The sequence below is a fragment of the Pleurodeles waltl genome, chromosome 6 (assembly GCF_031143425.1).
Source record: "Pleurodeles waltl isolate 20211129_DDA chromosome 6, aPleWal1.hap1.20221129, whole genome shotgun sequence".
Taxonomy (NCBI): Eukaryota; Metazoa; Chordata; class Amphibia; order Caudata; family Salamandridae; genus Pleurodeles; species Pleurodeles waltl.
In genome coordinates, this window is record NC_090445.1 from 124,726,414 (window position 1) to 124,747,422 (window position 21,009).

The following is a 21,009-nucleotide window of genomic DNA, read 5'->3' on the forward strand; positions in this document are numbered from 1 at the left end:
ATATCTATTCTATTCTATCTTAAGGTATTGTACATCATGTCAATACATTTATGAATAATTAAAACTCTATCAAACAATAATAAAACAAATGGTACACTTTATATATGTGGACATAATATTAAATGCAGCATGTGTTTATAAATGAGAAATGAACACTCAAGTACATGTTTATATAAAATGCATAAGCAGAGAATGCAAATATTACATTATTTAACTTTCTCCTAACATTTCCAACATTTCATGTGTTCTGCCCTGTACAGCACACATCCAGTGTGTGAAATGGTAAAGAAAAATATTGTCTAAGCTAGTTTTGTACTGGAGTGGCATCTTTCCAGTACAAAATCTATGCTAGACAGCACACATGGGGCCAGATATATGAAGCATTTTTATGGGGCCGTTTGCAACCGGAAAGATTCTTTTTTCTATATACCAAAGCAAAATGAGACTCAGTAACTCATTTACCAAATCGCATTTTGCTTTTGCGATTCGGCATTAGAAAGGGGTGTATATAGGGCGTCTCTTTCTAATATCGATGGTATGCAGGAATGTTTTGCGACCGTGAATGTGGTTGCAAAACATTTGCAGGGACCACTGCCTACTCTGCAAAAATGAAAAAAAAACTTTTCATTTTTATGTTTGAATTTTAAGGAAAACAGGCTGCATTTCAAAGAAAACAAGCTGCTTTTTTTAAAAAGCAGTCACAGACATGGTGGTCTGCTGTCCCTAGCAGGCCACCATGCCTGTGAGTGTGGCCATTCCCAATGGAGTCACAAATTGCGAGCTATCTCAAGAATATTGAAGTCGTGGGTCTTTGCGACCCCATTGGGAATCGCTAAATGTGTCTGAGACACATATGTACATTTCACTTTGAGAGTCTCTAATTGTGACTTTCAAAAAGTCACAATTAGAGACTCACAAGATGAAATGGACATACATCTGGCCCATAGAGATTTGCACCATAGTGCAAAGCTCTTTGTGTAGTGTGCGCAGTCCTAAGCAAGCACGAAGAGCGCCATCACAGGGAAAGAGAGCAGCAGCAGAGCATATTTATTAAATATGACCCTGTGCTGCTCTCTCAACCTAGTGCAACTGTGGTTGCTGCCCTGCACTGCGCTATTTTTTGGTAGATGTGCCCCAATAAGGGCATCTTTTTGCACTAGAAAGCAAGCATCATACCAAAACTATGCACTGCTATGCATGACTTTGCACCAGTGCAAACTCTGGATACATTTACCCCAAGTGTCCACGATGGTCATTTAACTCACTATCCACTAAAGTCCAAAATCTCCAAACCGCTGTCTAATGTCTTTTTCGTTCCTGTGGCCACATGTGAAGTGAAGAACCACAGAGTACGGACACAGATTAAATAAACCACCACAGAGTGACCTACAAGTAGAGATCGTGAGTCAGTTGCTCCTGCATTGCCCTGCTAACAAACAAAATTCAAGAGTCCAAGGACCCCATCCACGAAACTAGGGCCGGAAACCAGTCAGTGTTTTGTACAGGACAATTCTGCAAATCCACCTTCATTTTTCAAAGCGACTGATGTACTAATGAGTCGAATCACAAAATGCCCATTCGCAGTAAGAGTAAAAAACTCCTGCCTTGTTAATATTCATGAGGCTGGAATCCTTTTACGAGCCCCACGGGTGTCTGTGGTTACAGGGAAAAGGGCCTGCGAGGCACAACAGACCTCCATCCTTGCATTCAAATTCACTGCATAACGACTTTATTCTTGAAAGTACCCTGCGTGCCTTAAAGGGACAGGGACTGCTTTCAAAATGAAATATCGCCAAGCAGGGAATAACATCGGAGGAAGCGTGCAGTGTCCCCTACCCTCAGTGTCCCCTAGACCACATTTTGCGCCCCGATACTTGCAGCTGTAATTTAGATGGCGGAAGATGTTCATCCATAAGGGACAGCTTCCACTTTAGAAATCTGTCACCATGCTCTTTTGGATCTCAGTAACAGGCCAGTGGTTTTGTGGCCACAATTTAAACATGATACATTGTGTATAGCCCCCGCTGTGGTTCAGCATGGGCCGCAAAATCAAAGAGACATTTATGACTCTCAAGGTATATGTGGGCATTGCAATATCCTGTTCTACGGCCGCTAGGTATGGGGTGTTGTAGATTGCAAGCTTTGCCCCAGAATGCTTTATACCTCTGGCACTTCTTTCCCACAATTTGAGGAGGAATGAAAGACTCCTGCATGGAACAGCAGAGGTCTAAATGACTTATCCTGGGAGAATAATGAGAAACAGGCAGGGCATCACAGTCGGTATCTTCTGTAATATGACATTTAGAAGGAACCAGCCTGGAAAAGGAATGTGTGCATCTCTTTTAACCAAGGCACTCACTTGACAGATTTGTGGTGAAAATAATGTGCTTTCTTTTGTTTTGTATTCGACTGCATTTGCCCTCTCTATGCCTCCAGCCAATATCTCTATTACTGTCTTCTTTCTTTCTTACTTTCCACATCCTCTGGCCACTTCTTGTATTTTTCCTTCTCTGCCCTCCCCTTATCCTTAGAACACCACTCCCCACCACTGGTCCATGTTTATTTCCACATCCAGCCAGTGCTTTAAATGGGCAGGTACTGTCCGGGACTGAGTTCGTGCACTTCTTCAATTTGAAATGGAGAGTACCGGCGCTTCTCAGCACTCCTAAAATACATTCAAGGGATCTGCTTCTCAGCACTCTTACGATACATTCAATGGGAGAGTACCGGCACTTCTCACGAGAAAACAGGTACTCTAACTAGTGAGTACCTGCACTTCTATATTTCCATTTAAAGCACTGCTTGCAGCGCAATTTACAATTGCTCCCTCTCCTTTCAACTTCCCGTCACAACGCCACTCTCCCGCCATCCTTCTCCCCGACCTCGCTTACTCTGGGCTTTCTTGCACCGCCACCCCACTTCACCATTTTCTTCACAGCCTTCCTATCCTCTCTGTACAACCCTCTCTTCTGCTCGCCTTTCTCTTTCGCTTCTTCCATTCCCCCTGCTGCATTCCCTCTTTCTGCCCTCACCATCCCCCTTCCAGGTGTATTTTCCTACTCTCCTCCCGCTGTTTACTTCTCGCCCGCTCACGCTTCCTCTTTGCACGCTCCCTTGTTTATCCTGCAGCTTCTTCACCATCTCACACTGTTATTCACTGTCCTTCCCCCTTTCTCTCTGCCACTTCCCTCCTTTCATCACAGGCCACACCTCCTGGCCTCTTCGCCCTCCCCGCGTGGCCACCCCTTTCCCACCTTCATAGTTTTCATCCATTCTATCGCTTTACTTACCATCACCTCTCCATGCTCTCACCCCTCCTTTTTCTGTTTGTTGTCTCGTAGATTTCCTTCTCTCCCTCACTTGTTACCCTGTTTTTTTTTTGGTTTTATATAGCGCGATCCCAACCCCAAGGTATTGGAGCGACTTTCATGAGCAGCAGTTACATTACACAAGGACACATTCATTTTTGGTAGAGTAGGGGCCTGGTTATGATCTTGGCGGATGGGATGATCTGTCACAAACGGGACGGGTATCCCGTCCAGTGTCATAGAATTTCCGTAATTTGCCCGGAATCACAGGATATTGAGCCAACGCCGAGACTCGAATCTGGTTCCCCAGCTACAAGGTCGACAGCTCAGGCCGTTGCGCCACATCCTCTCCTCCTCCCTCTAGTGGTCTTTTTACCTCATTTACCCCTTATCTCAATAACCCCTCTCCTCTTTCCTATCCACCTCCTCTCCCTCCAGCCTCCTCCTCCTGGCTCATCTGTGACGCCCCTTTGGCTCATGTTCACTTCTCCCTCATCCTTTCCCTTCACACATGACTATTGTCAGCTCCTGTCTCCTGTCCACACGCTGTCATAGCTTCCCCCCTGAGGGGGCCATTATTCCCATCTTCCTTCCCCATTTTTTGTCTCTATCGTTCCCATACTATTCCTTTTTCCTCTCCCTCCCTCGTTTGTCGTTATTTTCTCCATCTGTTCCAGCCTCTTCACGCCTTCTTTCCCTCCTCTCACTGTTATCCACTCTCCTATACTTTTCTCCCCGATTCCCTTTCACTTTCCTCCTCTTCGGTTTGCTCCTCTGATGGTCCTCTAGACTCGCCTCCCGCCCTCCACTCCTCCTCTGTCCCCTATGCCCCTCCCACTTTTTTTCCCTTTGCTCTTCCCTTCCTGTCGCTCATTCACCGCCCTCTTTTTCCACCCTCCCCCTCTCCATGTCTTCTCACTCTCCTCCTTCCATTATTTTTAACTGACTCTCCTCCCTTCCCTCCCCATCGCCCTCCCTCGCGCCACCTTTCCCTCGTGCTTCCGACCTTTCCATTGTCTCTTCTTGTTCCTCCATCATCTCTCTCTCTCTGTCCCTCGTCCTCCCATCCTTTGAATTATCCCCTCCTCCCCTCAATACCCCAGCCACCCACCACCACCGCCTTAATACCACTCACCACCACCGCCTTAATTGAGTTACTTTCCCTTTCTTTCTAAAGCGCCGATGGGTTATTTCTCGATGAAATTTTGGCAAGCGCTTCATTTGCTTCCATTGCAATATAGTGAACACAAAGAAAGTATGAGGGGGAGGAAGAGAAGTTCTAGAATCATTTTAGAAAAATATAAGAAAAGGGTCAGACCACAGCGGAGAATACGTGCCCTAATTGTAGAACTGGAGTCCAAGCGCCCGCGGAACATCCTGTGATCCCGAGCAAAACAATCTATCTCCTCATGTCTAAAAAATACAATTGAATGTTCATTTAATGCGCTCCAGTGCCCTTGGGCCCAATTCGTGCTATATAAAAATGCAAAAAAAAAAAAAATCTAGTGGAAGGCCAGTTCACATCGAACCTAGCGCCTTTCCCCCTCGCCTAGTCTTCTATGTGCTCTAAAGCACTTCCCCACATTGTATTCCGAAGCCCTCCGGATCTGATCTGCAGAGCTCTCTTCTCTGTCTGTCCCACCCACCCTTTCTCCTCCCACTCCTGGTGACGCCCAGTGACAGCAGGAGCGCGGGGCCCGCCCCCTCTCTGTGGACGGAGGCCCCCCCCCCCTCCCCCCCCAACCCTCCTCTGAATCGGCTGCCAGCCCCGCTTTGCAGGTGTTGAGAACTCACTACTTGAAAATAGAAATGTTGAGAGAGGACGGGCTTTCAGGAGGTGGAGCAGGTTCCATGGCGGGCTGGCCGGGCGGGGCATGTGGCGGGACAGACGGTAGTCAAGGATAGGACGCCAGGATGAGTAGTGTGGCTATGCTGGCAGCCTCTGGGGTGGAGGTAGAGTGACCACCTGGCATTGAGGCAAATTCTGGACATGACTAAAAAATTCAGGACAAAGAGTCAAAATCCAGGACAAAAATTCAAGAACGAACATCAGTTTTACAGACACACACGAGAGAGGCCATGCCTCACTATGTTGTCGGTGCATTTATTTACTGTTTTTTAACATAGCACTATTTATTCACTGTGGTCTTTTTGGGATTGCCTCCTGGTATGCTACATTCAGGTGTCACATTACGTCCTTGTTCAGTAGTAAATTAATGTCCTTCAGTACTGCGGCAAGGCCAGCAACCCTACCCAAATCTACCCAATCTTTTTTGGAACAGCAACATTTTGATTATATTTCTAAACATTTTAAAACCCCTAGAAATAGTTTGGGAAACATTAAGGTAATTAACCTTATGCTAGTTTAAAAAACACATCTGGCTTTCCCCAACTGCCCATGGACTTTAAACCTAAAAAAACTTTAAAGAGGCAGGGCAGATGGTGTGGGCGACAGTCTCACACCTAATGTCAGGATGTGAGGTACCCACAACTTGTTTGTAGTCTCACAGCACTAGAGAGTATGTCTGGGACTCTACATTTATCTCAGAAATGGGAGCCCGGACTACCAATCAAAGATAATAAAAGAGGAGGATGAAGTTGAGATCAAATGGGAGATCCACAGTGAGTGATTCAAAGGTTTGTTGCTAGGAAGTCGATGGAAGAGAAGAACAAGGTGGGACAATTCCTAAAATCAGACAAGATGGGTCCACCAAGACTATCGGAAGGTATTGGGTACCTGGGGACTTGTCTCTGCAAACAGGAGAGAAACGGAAGAGGCACTGTCAAGTGGTTGAACAAGCAACACCCATCCACCTGGCAAACTCTTCTGGTGCAATGATCCGCTGTTCGTGCTTGTGAAGGGTGAGCAGGGGCTAGATTTGCAGTGCATTCAAAGAACAAATTCAAATGTCAGGCTCTATCTTCAGTGGGAACTTAGTGTTTACTTTTCTTTTTCTGGCTTCAAAGAGGGAGGATTTATGTGACAATCTTGCTGGATACTGGGGTTCGGAAAGAGTCTTTTTCTATCACATGAAAACATTTAAATAAACTTCAGATTATATCAGAATTAGGAGATCAAATGAAGCACATTTTTGTTAATTCTCAACTGTGCTAGAAACAAATACCTTCAGAGGATTAAAACAAATCATTGCATTAGGTGATGCAATTTCCACACATCATTATCTGTGCACAGTATAGTTTGATTTGAAAAACGGTATATCTGTGCAATGTAATGGTAATTTCAATAAAAAAATGTGTTGTCTGTAATGGCAGTGTGTTACCACACCATGCATACTGCACTCCACTCCACTCTGCTCTGCACCACTCCACAACACTGCACCCTACTCTTTATCACTCCACTTTACGCTACTGCACTTTTCTCCATTCTGAACCACTTCACATTGTGCCACTCCACTCTAAGTTACTTCACATTATGCCTCTCTACTCTACTCTGTACCACTGTACACTATGCCAATGCACTTCAAGCCTCTCTGCACCACTGCGCTCTACTCCTCTGCATGCTATACCACTCCAGTCTGGGACACACAACTCCACTCTATGCCACTCTGCAAAACTGCACTGTATGCCATTGCACTCTATGTTAATACACTCTATGCTAGTGCACTTTACTCTATGACACTCAACTCTATGCCCCTGCACTCCACATCAATACACTGTACGTCACTCTAATCTACTCTGCACCTCTGCACTCTATGCCACGGCACTCTACACCACTTTACTCTATGCCATCACACTCTATGCCAATCTACGGAACTCCACTCTACCCTGCACCTCTCCACCCTAAGCCACTTCACTCTACTGTGAAACAATCTACTTTATGCTACTGCACTCTGTGCCACTGCACTCCACCCTGCACCTCTCCACTCTATGCAACTGCACTCTACTCTGAAACAATCTATTCTACGCCACTGCACTCTATGCCACTCTGACCACTGCGCTCTAGTTTAATGCACTCTACACCACTGCACGCTGACACTCTACTCTGCAACACTGCATTGGCCGCCACTATATTCTACACCACTCTACTCTGTACTACTACATTCTGCACCAATCAACTCTATGCCACTCTACTCTGCCCCATGCCACTCTATCCCACTGCACGCTACACCAGTGAACTCCAAACAACAGCACTGTATGCCGCTGCCCTTTACTCTGCACCACTGTGCTATATGCCACTGTTCTCTGTACCACTCTACACCAATGCACTGACACTCTACAACACTGCACTCTACACCACTCTACTCTGTACTACTGCATTCTGTGCCACTGCACTGAGCATCACTGCACTCTACATCACTGCACTCTAGGCACTATACTCTACTATGCACTGCACCACTCTACAATACTCCACTCTGCACCACTCTACGCCACTGCACTCTATGCCACATGAGTCTACTCTGCACTCTATGACACTGCACCACTCTGCATTACTGCACTCTCTGCCACTCTATTGTATGCCACTCTACTCCACAGCACTCTGTGCTACTCTACCCCATGCCACTGCACTCTGCGCCAATGCACTCTAAACAACTGCACTGTATGCCACTGCCCTCTACTCTGCACCACTGTACTCTACACCACTGCTCTCTGTGCCACTCTACAGCACTGCACTGACACTCTACTCTGGAACATTGCACTCTCTGCCACTGTACTGTACACCACTCTACTCTGCATCACTCCACTCTACGCGACTGCACTTTACAGTACTATACTCTACTCTGCACTGCACTGCACCACTCTACACTACCCCACTGCACTCTCTGCCACGCGAGTCTACTCTGCACTCTATACCACTGCACCACTCTACACTACTGCACTCTCTGCCACTCTATTGTATACCACTCTACTCCACTGCACTCTATGTCACTCTACTCTGTCCCACGCCACTCCATGGCACGCCACGCCACTCACTGCACTCTATGCCAATGCATTCTACACAATTGCACTGTACCCCACTGCACTGTACTCTGCACCACTACGCCACTGCTCATATGCCACTCTGCTCCACTCCACACTACTATGCCACTAACTTTTAGCCATGCTGAACAGTAGCCACTCTGGCGTATAACATGGCTAAAACACATTAGCACAGCCAATAACTCTTTCGTAGACGAGGCCTATTGGCTTTGCCAATGTTTGTTAGTATTATAAGGTACCGATGTCCCTGAAAGAACTGTGAATGTGTAAGTTCTTATTTTAAACATGCATTCGACACCTTGTCAGGGGTAGTAAGCACTATATAAATACAATTACATCATAATAAAGGCTGCTACAAAAGGCGCAAATAAATTTCGGTTACATTTTAAAAAGTGCTTCTCAAATACAGATTTGAATAATATGCAGTTTATACATAGTACTAACATTCTTTATAACACTCCATTAAAACCACACACTCCACAGCTCACCTTGGAACACTCTTAAGGTACCTCTCTAAAAGAAAATGCCTTTGCCATCAGAAAGCTTCCAGTGACTCCTTTGGTGAAAGTCAATGCAGGTTTTCAAACCCCTTTGTATTTGCAGATTGCCCACATTTGCATTTCTTTAGGGGAGGAGACACCCGGGCAAGAAGGCCTCTTCTTATCTGTCGGCCCCACCCTCCCTCAGAGCACAGGAGACCCCCTGCCTTTCAGTCCAGCTTAGGAAACGAACCTGCCGGTAATTTTGCCTTGCTGCCCGTTGTCCTTTTGGTGAAAGGCTAAAATTACGGACAAATGCCGTTCGTTAAGCCTTTCATAACGGACAACGGACGGCAGGGCGAAATTACGGGCAGTCCGTGAAATTTACGGACGGTTGGTCACCCAGGTGGAGGGACAGACTTGCTTTACAAAGTAACACAAACTGTAGGTGAAATAAATTAATAGATGCAGAAGGAAAACAAAGGGCCAGATGTACAAAGCTTTTTGAGGTTGCAATAGGTCAGATTTTCATAATCGGGTCGCTTGCGACTGCAAAAAAACAAATTTTTTGATGTACCAAGGCCAAATTGCAATTCAGTAACCTGTTACCAAATTGCAACTCGCTATTAGGAAGGAGCATGTTTAGGGCACCCCTTCCTAATAACGATTCGTAGTGGTATGATTGAATATTTTGCAACTGACATGCTGTTGCAAAACATTTGCATTTTACCACCAACTTTAAGTAGGTGGTAACCCATTCGCAAATGGGGAAGGGTCATCAAGGGACCCCTCCCCTTTGTGAATATTTGTAAAAACTTTTTATAAGAGCAAGCAGGGGTCCCACAGACCCCTGCCTACCCTTTTCATTTTTGTTTTTGAAACACATCCCATTTTTCTTTAAGAAAAACGGGCTGCATTTAAAAAAAAAGATTGCTTTATTTAAAAGCAGTCACAGACATGATGGTCTTCCGACCCCAGCAGTCCACCATCTCAGTGGTTTTAGCCATTCCCAATGGGTCGCAATGCAAGACCTACCAAAATAATATTCATGATGTAGGTCTATGTGAGACTCACTGGAACTTGCACAATGTTTGAAACGCACATTAGTACATAAGTGTTTGCGATTACTTGGTAATCGCAAACCATTCCCTAGGTACATTTGGCCCACAGTCCTTTGTATTTCTACCACCTATATAGGTCTATGTGAGACTCACTGGAACTTGCACAATGTTTGAAACGCACATTAGTACATAAGTGTTTGCGATTACTTGGTAATCGCAAACCATTCCCTAGGTACATTTGGCCCACAGTCCTTTGTATTTCTACCACCTATATACAATTCTTTCCCGAATATACCTATATCATTCCCGTTGTAGGTGTTATGGGTCCAATTTGCAAAGGAATTAAGAGTCCCTAAAAGAGTGCTACAAGAGTAATACTATAGTTACTTCAAAATAATTTTGTAAAAGGCTGCATTGATACCAAAATGTAGTCTATCAAAATCTTAACCTTACCTAAATATCTCCCTAACAAGAAAAACGACCCCCCTCCAACCACACTTAAAGCAGGTATCAAATTCTTGCCATCATATGTGTTGGGAGTGGGCTTAAAGTAGCAAATGAACCAAATTCTAAAATATTTTGGAAGTAACCTCTCGATGGAACTAGGAATCACATACAGGTTAACATTCTTCTAAAAAGATATTTTTGTAAAGTCAAGGTTTTGCAGTCTGTACTATGGGAGTCTGTTTATGCAAGAATGCTTCAGCGCAGTCACAGCAGGGGTTTAAAGTGCTATATCATTTCTATAGTACAAAGTTGCAGCGCACCTGGGCATTAAGGACACATTATTATGACATGAAGGTTCTCCCCCACCGCTTTGGGGTGGGGGCTAGGTGGCAGGCATCGAAGAGTGATGAGGGAGGAAGGGTGGGCTAGCCATCTGATAGTAGCAGACTCTGGGGGCGGAAAGTGTGTTTGAGAACTCCTTCCAGGAAGGAGTGAGGCACTCTTGGAAGTTGATTGCGAGCTCTGGCAGTAGGGTCTAGCGGAGTGAGTTGCTTTAGAGAGGGGCAACTGATTGACAGGGGTGGTGAGGAGCGTGGCATCGAGCTTCGGGAAGGCAGGGACATAGTTATCAATGGAGCAGTAGGGGCATTTGCACCGCAGCCCATGGGTCTGGGGGCACATTAATCCCAATTAAAGCTGTTTTTTACTACCAGACTGGTACATATGGAGACCATTGTCCTATCTTGCCCTTGGCACCCTTCCTGTACCACTGTGGGGAGGAGCCTACAGGGCTGAGGCAAACAGCCTTTGGGATCAGATAGACCCGCTCTGGTGGAAAGAGCTCTGCTGAAGGTTATGGACAGGGCTGGCTTTATCTGCTTAGGCAGTTTGAACTGTGGAAAGGGTACAGAATGCTCTTGGGAAAAGGGCAACCAATTCTTCTAAGTGGGGTACGGGCCCTCAGAAAGGGTAAAAGATCTGGGTAGAAGATGGCAGACTGCATGCTGGAGGAGAGAACGTTTCTAGGTGATGGACAGTAGGGTTTCTGGTAGGAGGGTGGTCAGCTCTGGTGGAATGACGGGCTGTGGAGAATGTGAAGCAGAAATGATCAGTGGAGGAGGCAGGTTCTCCCTGTCTACTTGCTTTTCATCTCGCTTAAAGGCTGTCGTGGTTTATAAATTGTAAGTAACCTACTGGTGAAGTACATCTTTCTAATACAGGCTAAGTTAGTGGTTCCCAACCTTTTGACTTCTGTGGACACCCACTTTATTATTACTGGAGCTTGGGGACCCCCACTGAATCTTTATTGGAATCCGTGGACCCCCGACTGAGTCATTACTGAAAACTGGGGATCTAATCTGTTAATATTATTTAATTTCCTAAGGAGTCCCGGACCCCCTGAGTAGGCTTCGCAGACCCCCAGGGATCGCCAGACCACAGGTTCTGAATCACTGGGCTAAGACGAAATCATGCATTTTGCGTGTTCTGTCTTTCAGAAGCTAGGCTTCCTGTGTCACTGTTCTCACACTGGGAATTACCCCTATCGGTGGTTTTAAGCTGGGCAGTGTACAACTTGGCATCATGGATCACACTTGGTGCACTGGATGTTACTTTTCATTCAAGTGGCTTCTGTCCATTTTGAGATTGCTGTGTAGATGATTGCCCGGGGTTCTAAAACGTGCTTGTGCCTACAGTGTAGTCTAGTTCCCTTTTTTCTCTAAGACTGAGTTTTTCCAGAATTATTACTTGTTCTGATGATGACTGCCAAAGGGTTAAAAAACACGCTTGTGCCCGTAGTAGTGCCAGACAATGATGGTGTATTTTTGGTGATTTAGAAATGCTACTTGATTTATGTAGAGTGATACTCCTTAATCAACTTTCAAGACTGGTTGTTTGTAGTTTTTTTAATCCTCTCTACATATTTGAGGGTTGTTAATCATTTGATGAACCTTGGCGCCGATGTGCTTATATTTATATATATATTCATAAACGACATGAAATATCAATATACCATGTACATGACAGTACTTCAAGGCCTGAATTGACTAAGACAAGGAGTGGTTTTTGTGAATTGATTTTATGATGTTCAAATGTATGATTGATTTAGTAATTGTTCCGCTTGATTACAAACAAGCAAAAATTAAGTTAGTTCCACTTTTCTGATTGTTATAATGTTTGATTAAAATCTATGTAACCAACTGTGTATATCAGGTTACAGTTTGAAAATTAAGCGCGCTTTTTTCTTTTTCGTTCTGTTGCTAGTATTGTATAGTGGTTTAATAATGTGGTGTATTGACCATACTCAATAAGTAGTAATTTCGTTTGATTTGGGAATCGGTTTAAGGGTCAAGTATGATCTGAGATCTACGGAGTAAGCTGCGGATGAAACATTGCTGATCATAACATTGGATGTTTATTGATTCTTCTTTAGTCTAGTTTGCTTTCACTAGCATCCCAATGAACCACTTATAGAGGAGCAAAATGTTGACACTACCATCGATGAAACCCTCATTGGGAAATCACTTCCTTTGTTTCTTGCTGTAATAGATTTTGATCAACAACCCTAAGGCTTCTTGTTACTCTTTTTTTGTTGGTTCTTGTTTCATGTGGTTGTTTTCAGTTAGGGGTTATATGTTTTGTTACATGTAGGTGGGGTTCCTGGTGCTAGTATTTTAAATTGATTCTAGTAAAACTGTAATAAAGAGACATTTCTTCTTGGTAATTCCCTCATTGGTCCACTGATTCTATTGAGATAGACTAATTGCCATTGAGATCATTTAGCTGAGCTGCCTGGATTGACTCATAAATTGTATACGAAAACATTATTACATGTGTAGCCCATTCAGCAGTTTTCCTTTGTGTATTGTTATTTACCACTGCCCCTGGTGCTTTGGGTAAATCATGTCTTTATACTCTAGGTTATGCAGAGGAGCATCAAGGTCTCAGGTGGTGAACAACTCAGGGAAAGGATGATAGAATGTGAGGAGGAAGTGAGAAGCCCTGGAAAGAGGCAGGACGACTGACTGTAAAAGTAGAATTACATGCTCTGTGGAAGGCAGGGACAGGCTCCTTTTCAGAGGTAAAAAAATATCCGTGGGGTATCAAGCTCTGCAGTGGGGCATCTGGCTCTTAACGGGTGTGGGGAGTAAGTAATAGGCACTGAGGAGGTTGCGACAGGCTGTGGTTCTTGGATGGTGGTGAAAAGTTGTGGAGAATGCTGCAAGAAGAAGGTGTTAGATTTCAGACAGGGATGACAGGTTGCAGGCATAATACAGCATGAACTTTGAAGAGGGTGGCAGGATGTGGGGTGAAGATGACCGATCTGAGATGTGTGAGAAGTTCTGGAGAAAGATAACAGGCTGTAACGAGAAGGTGTTGAACTCCAGAGGTGGGTAACAGGTCCAGGGAAAGGCAGGGCATGTTTTCTGAAGGAGGTTGCAGTCTTTGAGGAGCACATGACAGACTAGAGGCGTGTGAACATTTCTGGAGGAGACATAACATGGGCTATGAAGAGGGTAGTAGGTGCCGGGAAGGAGGTGATAGACTAGAAGTGTGTGAAAAGTTTTGGGTAAGGATAAATGGCTGAAAGGAGGGGGGTTAAGACTACAGGGGCGGGTAACAGGTACTGTGCGAGCTCAGGTCTGTGTTGAGAGAGACATGTTCCAGAGAGAGAGGGACGAGGCTAGGGAGGTTGGTCTTAGATTCTAGAGTCAGATGGTGACTAGGTCTTGGTAAAGGTCAGCACTATGGAGGTTGTTGTAGTATGTGTGAGGAGTTATAGGGATATCCAGTGCAAAACAGGGCAAGAGCAGTAGATTCCTTGATCCGGGCATTTATCCTAGTGCCCAGATTCATACTATCACTGGCTATATTGGTTTCAAGAGACACGTCATCTCAGGTGCAGCACAGTGGCCCAACTATTGGGCCTTGTCAAGACCCAAAGGACTTCCAAGCGTTCTTGGTTCATATGTGAAAGTGGTACTTAAAGCACAAGGCCTAATGTCTGCAGCAGGAGGTGGACCTGAAGCAGTAGAACCCAGCATCTCAATGCAGTGTCATCGTAAGGATTTTGGGGGCCTGTGCAAGAACCCCATGTTCGAAACAATTTTGTGTTTTATTACCCACTTTTTCAAATTCAAGCCCCATGATGGAAAACAATACTGAATAATATAGTTTAAGGCTGAGTTGGAGAAATAGATAGATGTGGGTTACAAAGTCCACTTTCCCAGAGGGGTCCCAAAGGATGTGCCCATGCCTTAAAACGTCTCTGGCTCAATGTCAGTTTAATTACTGAAAAAATCATGCTGAAAAAAACACAAAATCATACATGCATCTAAATGCAATTACCAATTCAAAAGAAATGACCCACAACACTTTAGGAGTCGATGGGAGAACGTTGGTGCAGCAGAACATTTACTGCCATCTCTAATGTCAACGAGCTGATCTATATGTGACGATAATGAAAACATAATGTGTGAATTAACATTAGACTGATGTGAAGTGGAGCACTTGAATACAGTACTGAAGTGCATTCACTGTAGTGATGGAAATCTATATATTGTGTGCCCTGACAATAGTAAATGAAATGTAATCATTGAACTTTATTTAACTTTATTTCCGATTTGGGTTTTCATTGTGTGGCTAAAATTGTTACAATGTTAAGTAAATGTTGACTGATTGTTGCCTGACTCAATAGTAGCATCCCTTTGCACGGATCCATAGATTCATCAGCCTCGAATTAGAGCACACAAAATACTCCATCAAAGCTGCTAGCAGAGGACAGTTTGGTACTTAGGGAGATAGAGATAGGGAATTGGGGAATCCTGTTATTAAATTGCCCCGATCCAGCCCAAAATTCTAAGCTCATGGTTAGATCTGAGGATTATTGGAGTTCCAGTGTCATTCCAATGAAGCAGATATGTGAGCATTATTAGGTTTGTGCTTTGCAGTGCTTACCCTTAGATTGTGGTGATTTGCAGTGGTTGTGAAATGTTTTGCAGAGATTTTAAAGTTGTTGTGTGAATGTGGCACTTAGATGGTTATTGGGTCCGTCGTGGCCTAAGATCTCAGGAAATTGAAAAGTGTAGGAGACACTTGCTGTTCTTGTCCGCTGTGTAAACGGTGCTGTTCATGACACGCCGTCAACAGGATCATCAGTAAGGGACTTTATTTTGTGTGATTGTGGTAGGTCGGTATAGTACATCTCAAGTGCATGGGGAGGAACTGTATCAGTCAGAGTGAGATCCGCTAGATTCGAAATGTGAATGTGAGAGTAGGTCGGAAAGTGTAGCTCCGAACCATTTTTGAAGTGATTGATTACCCCAAACCTTTAGACGAGCAGACAGTTGAAAAATTGATGACATTATTTTGCTCTTAGGTTTGAGTGAGAAAGTTTCTGCAAGAGAAATTGTAAAAGCAGATGAGCAGCTGAAAGGAGTGAGGTTGATGTCACATTGTGCCGTGCTGGTATAGGTCGATTGGTGTAAAGACAGGCTGGTATTGTAGGACTGCATCACAAAGAGTCGCAGTGGTAATGGTTGTGAACGCCGAACAGAGGGTTGCGGGTGAACAATTATTTGCTGATTCACCGACGAAAAGTCAACTGTGAAAGTTGAATTTGATTTGAAAAATGACATTTCTTAAGGCATTGCATAGTCTAATGAAAGGAGGTGCATTTATAACGGTTAGAGAAGGAGTAGAGACTTCACACGAAGGTACACCAGGTCGTTATGTAATGTCGAACATGAGTCTCCATGCATGTCTTTGGCTTGAACAATGGCATAAGATTACTGAGAAAGAGGGTGCATTTCCACGCTATGGAACACATAATTTGAGAATTATTGAACATTTGAGGCAAAATTTATACGAGATGAATCCGCCTCCTAGATCTGCACAATTTGAAGTACTTAATACATGGGACACATAGCCCATCAGAGACAGAAAGACAAATATGAGGGAAAAGTCAGGAAAGCGATGCAGACTTGTGCTTATGCTAGATGGAATAATCAACAGAAAGCTTGGAGAACTGACATAATTGAAGGAACTAGGCAATGTCTTGCCTTGACTATGGAAGATGAGGGAAAGACTAAATCAAAAGAAAAGAAAAAAGGAGAAAGAGACAAAGGATATTAAGAATAAAGTTGGTAATTGTGAGAGTGATTTGGATGATGTTTTAATAAGTGAGCTATTGTTGAATCATCCACCAGCATATAGCACTGTCCAGATAGAAGAGCCAATTGAGACATTGGGAAACAAGACTTTCGAAATTCGTACTGCACCAGTAAAACCAAATTTTAACCAGACAGAACTTAGGGATGACAATTCCACGGAATCCAAACAATTTGACCACTCCAGAAGTACTAACTGTACCAGTGACAATAGGTCCTGTAGTTCTATTGGATGGCCCATGAGTAACAGGAAATAATACACATAAATTGGCTGTTCCTACTGTTCCTTTACAAAGGAGTATCCCAGGTAACGATAATTCAGGAAAAACAACAATAAGGAGACTTCCTTTAACTCCGAGACAGACAAACCATACACGCATCACTGAAAAAACCTGATTACCAGTTGAACAGGATTCCCGCCCAATGCTAGGTTTCTTTAGGGATCACTTACATTTCTCATACCCCGAAATGACTCTCCCTCCAAATGTAGACTGTAGTACACTTAATAGGAGATTACCCTTGAATTCATCAGATTCGGAAATCTCTGTTGCAAATACCCCAGATCGTGTCAACTCAAACTCTTCTAGAGGAGAGATATTATTTAATACTCCGACAGAAATATGAGGCGTTAGTGCTCAAGAATTAGATGATTAGCTCAAGGGCTTAGATGCCCCATATGAAGCAGAAAGCTCTGGATAGAGTGAAAGAATATTTCAAACCCCAGAGAGAGAAAGAACACTAGTTGTGCCCAAATTACATTGGAATTAAATGAGATGATACTAAAAACTCTTTACTCAGCCCAATTAAACACCTACAGAGATGAGGAACATCTATTCTTGTGCAAAGACATTACAAGATGTGCAGGACAAGTTTATGAGAGACTAGCTGACTTAGCCTAAAAATATGAACTTGATTTGGATAAGTCTAAGACTTTACAGAAAAGTTATCATTTGAATTTTAGTGATCAAGCTATTGGAAATATGAGACCCCCGGGAATAAAATTACAGATCAGGAAATTAACTGGCAACATTGGAAAATGGAGTGAATTACATAGATAGGAAGGACGACGGGTAAAGAAGAAGGAACAAAAGAAAGTAAGGCTAGATATGCCTCCGGCTGGAGTAGATGAAAGTGATGAAGATGCTTCTTATGAGAGAAGTTCCTGGTTGAGGATGTGTTTCTGTATCCTGGAGTAGAGGTGACATTTACAAATGATTTTCCAAAATTGCAAGAGAAGCCTGTGGAATGGTACAGACAGGTTGAACGATTTGTGAAGCTTTTCAAGGTTTTGTAGGAATATTTGAATACATTGTTCGAATTGTTGTTCTAAGTGACTTGTGGGTTGGACGTAAGTTGTCCATTGATTGGCCTGAGAAAGAACCTATGAGACATCCAGCTACTAAAGCTCCATCTCCAATTGTGATGTAAAAGTACCATCAGGTGATTTTGTTTTTGAAAACGAAAGTGTTCCCTAGAGATATTGGTTGGTTCAGAATTGACAGAATGACTCAAGAGTCTAAGGAGCTGATACATTCCTATTATAAGAGATTGTTGCAGGCTTTGAAACATTTTAGTGGTACAGAGACTATTGAGGCAAAGGACATGGGACATTTTGTGTTCAGATGTGTACAGGGATTGAAACCAGAAGTGATTAACTTGATTCAGCAGCATTTGATTCGTTGCCAGAACAAACTGACTGATGAAACCTGTGATGTGCAAAATATTGCAGGGATGCATTAGAGTTGAAACAAAAGAAATTAAAGGAGAAATTGATGGTGGCACAGATAAAAGCTGCACAAAAGAGTCAGAATCCTCAGCTTGTAGGGAATGCTGGTTGTAGGCAGGGAGTGTATCAGCAGGGAGTTCCTATGATGCAGGAGGAGATGGATTTAAACAGCAAGGTGGAGGACAAGGTGTTCCAATTGACCCAAGTACAGATGTATATGTGATGACTTTGAAAAGGACTAATCCATGTCATGTGTGCGGCAAATTGGGCCATTGGAAGAGGGAATGTCATTTTAATCCAGGTAATAGGGAAAATGAGAACCAGATGCGGAATGGTGGAATTGTGCAATCACAGGGAAACAATCAGGTTCAGTCACAGCAAATGCAAAGACCGCTAGTGCAAAATTCCAGTGTACCTCAGAGACAATCATTGCAGGTTCCACAAGCCCGATGCCCCAACAAAGGACAAATGTTCCCAGGCCTAATTTCAATCAGGTCCCAAATGCAACTACCATTCCTTTTGTGAATCTGTACCCCCATGATCCCAATGGATGAGGATTACAGCTCAGATCAATCCCAATGATGGTTCCTGAGGGGGGAGATATGCGTACTTAGTGCATTCTTAGAGGTAGTCTAGAGTTGTCCATATGTGGATAGTAATGTGAATTTCCACCCATGTCATTTATGGTTGACACATGTGCTACTCACTCTACTCTGAGAACAGCAGAAGTTCCAAGTGGTCTTGGGAAAAAGAATCCAAGAGTCCTGTGGGTCTGCTTGGACATGACCTCTTGTGCAAACTTAGTTGTTCTATTTATTGCACTCCGAGAGGCATAGAGATACAGACTTAAGATGAAGATTTGGCATTTAACATTGTGAATCAAACCCCAGATATCACATTTTACTCCATACTGACCAGTGACGATTTGCCTGCAGATCTGAAAGCTACTGTGTTACCTGAAGTCTGGGACTTTTCAGGAAAATATATAGATCTCATCAAAGTTGTTGAGCCTGTACAGATAACTGTAAAGCCAAATGCTGACTATCTGAGAATCCGGCACTACAACATGACACCTGAGGCCATTGCAGGAATCGCTCCGGTGACTGACTCCATGATTGAGCAGGGAATTCTCAAAGAAGTCATGGGACGTCCATGTAACTCGCCCATTAGGGGACTGCGGAAGCCCAATGGAAAGTATTTCATTGTCCAGGGCTTGCGAAAGATTAATGAGATTGTGGTTCCTTGTTGTCCCATGGTACCAAATCCAGCTGTGATTTTCTTCGGATTCCATGTGAAGCCAAGTGGTTCACTGTGATTGACCTTTGTCAAGCCTTAGTCTCCATACCGTTGTATGAGCCCATTCCTCTTTGCATTTCGGTTTGGCAGTCAAGTTTTGGCATTGAGAATGGTTATAAAGTATCCCCAACCAAATTGCAGTATTGTGAGAAAGAAGTCTTATACCCTGGAAATCAATTAAGAAAAGTGCAAGGAAGGTGTCATAAGAGAGAATTTCAACATTTCTGAAAATGAATGCCCTTGGAAATGGTTGGCTGCTGTCATCAGTGCATTTCAAACTTTTCCGTTTTGGCCAAGCCTTTTCAGAGGCTGATATACAAGGATGTGTCTGATTTGGTACCATTGGATGACAACTGCATGTGTGCCTTTGTAGAGCTGAGAGACATCCTCTGAATGTTTTTGTTCCCCACTCTGTAGAGATTTTGTTAAAACCCACAATGGCACAACACCTGACCAATAGCAGACCTGTCAGTAGATAAATGTAGGCCAACGAACTGCAGTCAGACTGAGTCACACAGGGAAATCAGGAGTACCTTTCAACAGGATACAGTTAAATTTCATCAAACTGCCTTTGTGTACAATGGACTAAGATACGTCTTGGTTATTGTATGCATTTTGTCTCATTGGGTTGAAGCCTAAATGACAGCCTCACAACAGCAAAGCTTAAATCACGTTCCAGGTTCCCGACTTCTCTTGAGTCAGATCATGGGACTCGCTTTAATAGTGAGGTCCTTAAGTTACTGTGTGCAGCATTGCAGGTGGAGCAAAGGCTACACTGCAATTACAGACCAGAGGCTTCTGGTCTTGTTGTGCAAGTAAACAGAACGCTGAAATCCAGATTGGCTAAGGTATGTGCTTCCACTTTATTGAATTTGCCTGATGCATTGCCTCTCGTATTGATGAGTCTTCACAGTACTCCAGACAGGATGGCAGGATTATCACCCCATGAGATTATTATGATCCATGCCATGAGATTACTAACTGTGCCCTCAAATGCTCTTGTGAACATTACAGATGACATGGTTCTTGATTCCTGCAAAGGACCGGCTGATTTGGTTCATTCTGTGTCTCATCAAGTTGGAAAAGCTACAACATAGCTGCAACAGGAGCAGTGCCATGACCTCGGTCCATGTGACTGGGCTATGGTGAAGATGCACTTTTAGGAAGTCATGCTTGGATCCTCGGTGGAAGGGGCCTTTCCAGGTTATCTTGGTCAGAATAACAGCTGTGAAGTGCGGACGTCTACCCAATTGGATTTATGCAGCACACACTCAGAGTTTCTTGTCCCCTTGATGAAACAACAGCACCTGTCTATGAAGGGTCAGTTACAGTGAGACAATGAGAGCAGGTTAGTCAAGCTGTTGCGGATTAGCAAGTGACTAAAACTGCACATGTACAGTCTGAGGGGGATCTAAGTGAGTCAACAGGTGTAGATGGTACCGAAGAGTCAAGACAAGAGACGCTGACTGTGCAAAACTAAGATGCTGACTAAGGACTTAGTGGTAATGCAATTTCAAAGCTCAGTTCTGCCACAAGAATCAATTCAAGCAGGTTCAGCTGGGTACAATTTTTTAAAACATAAGGTTC